The sequence below is a fragment of the Vicia villosa genome, linkage group LG3 (genome assembly GCF_029867415.1).
Source record: "Vicia villosa cultivar HV-30 ecotype Madison, WI linkage group LG3, Vvil1.0, whole genome shotgun sequence".
Lineage (NCBI taxonomy): Eukaryota > Viridiplantae > Streptophyta > Magnoliopsida > Fabales > Fabaceae > Vicia > Vicia villosa.
In genome coordinates, this window is record NC_081182.1 from 52,774,157 (window position 1) to 52,776,187 (window position 2,031).

Sequence of the window (2,031 nt, forward strand, 5' to 3'; positions counted from 1 at the left end):
CATGGGCAATCTTAGGAGAAAACAGTTCGCCATCTCTTGCTTTCATGAGAATCTATCCAAACAGCATACCACAACCTGCAATTAACCAAACACAGTTCAAAATTGAACAGCATTCAGCCACCTTCACCTTTACATACAGCCCTGCAAAAATGACATAAGATTTATTCAGTGACAATGCCCATTCAATGTTAGAAGTCACCTGTTAAATCAAACCATTACCAAACGGCAACCCGCCATCATATCACATACATTCCTAACTCTAACAAAAATTCCCAGTTTCAGTCAATACAAAAAGAACCAGCAGCCATTCACCTACACAGTTCTGCATTCAAATAAAAAACCCACCATCACAACTAACTTTCATAAACCTACAACCGTCCTAACAGAATTTCGTTACACCTAGCTTACTAACAGCTATAACAGAATTTTTACCTATCCAAATAACACCCTAACTGTTATAACTAACTTTCAACAGAATGATAACAACCTCATAACAGAACTTTCTAACCGATCTATAACCGTTATAACAACCTAACCAAGTCCATAACTAACATAACAGGAAAAAAAAGCAGTTTGTAACAGATTGTAACTAACCTCTTAATCAGACTCAATCTCCTCCATTCATCACATAACAAACTCTCTCGATCCAAGGGCTCCAATCATTCAAGCTCTAACTGAACTCTCTCCCTCTCCAACCTATATAACAGAATCAGCCTCACCATTTCACGGCCTCCACCATTCTTCCACAATTCACCCCATCATTCTTCCACTCTCAATCCCTTCATCACTCTTCATCTTCATCTATTCACCCTGCAACCATTCTTCACACTCATCATCATCTCAGAACCTCCATGACCATTACTTCTTCATCTCCATTACACACTCCACCATCTTCATTTTCAAGCTAACCTCCATCTTCACAAAAAGAGGATTCGTTCTTCAAGTTCTCTCGATTTCAATCCATTCATCCTCCACCTCGCACAAAAAGAGAATTCTGAGAAAAAAAAAACTGAGAAGAGGACGAATTGGAATCGAAAATCAGTGATGGAAATATTGGTTAACAAACCTGTAACAACCTTCAACTTCCTGAGTCCATCAGAAAAATGACCGAAAACCTTGAGTCAATGATCTTCGAACGCGATTCAATCTCCTCAGTGTCATCTTCCTCGTCGACGCAGTTCTTCAACCTTGTCTCCATCTTCAACAGCCTTCAAGAATAACTCCGTCACCTCGGCGTCGATCGTCACTTTCAGTAGACGCCTTCACCTGCAAAAAACGATTATCACATCATCATCCTCATCGCAATAAGGTTCGATCTGCAAACAACACCAACAACATCAACACAGTTCTTCAAATCTCGTCCCCGTCTTCTTCAATCAGCGCCATTACCTCCATCGCTTGTTCAACGCAATCCGAAACGAGAAAAAGAGAAAATAAGAGAAGGGATATCGAGAGTGAAACTCGAAGACGAGAAGTGAGCGGGAGGGCGAACGGAGAAGAGCGATCGGAGAGGATTCGTCGCCGTTGCAAGCACATCCGAGAGAAGAAGTCCAATCGCCATTCATGTAACCCTAAATTCCCTTTCCCCAATTTAATCTTTCTTTTTATTATTTCGTTCAGTTACCTTTTAATCATTTTTTTTATTTTATTTTAATATAATCTAATTTTTAGCCTATGGTTTAATTGAATAAATCTGAGTATTAATTGATGATTAGTGAGTAGTAATATCATTGATTCAGATCTGAATAAATTTGTGATAAGAATTGAATTGAATTCATTCTGGGCCTGTTTGTAATTCGCACCCCCTGGAGGCCCGTGTTCTATTTTAGGAATCAAAAACTATGACAAAAACACCCTTTGGACCTCCTCTGGATGGGCTCAGCGCCCTCACTATCTGCACCATCAGTTTCAATCTGCACCCCCTGTTTTCTTTTTTTAGATTTAGGTAATTAGATTTTTGCCACTTCTTTTTAGTATTTAAATGCTAATTTTCCTACTACCTTTTAGACTTTAATACATGATTTTGGCATA

The 2,031-nt window shown here is 39.0% G+C and overlaps 1 long non-coding RNA gene across 1 annotated transcript; it reads right to left on the minus strand.

The window, feature by feature from the left end:
* Positions 1-611: 611 nt before the first annotated feature.
* On the minus strand, positions 612-1,525 carry LOC131655720 (uncharacterized). Its single transcript, XR_009299857.1, has 3 exons — positions 1,390-1,525; positions 1,067-1,266; positions 612-994 (listed from the first exon to the last, which is right to left on the minus strand). It is a non-coding gene; the product is annotated as an uncharacterized LOC131655720 (long non-coding RNA).
* Positions 1,526-2,031: the final 506 nt, after the last annotated feature.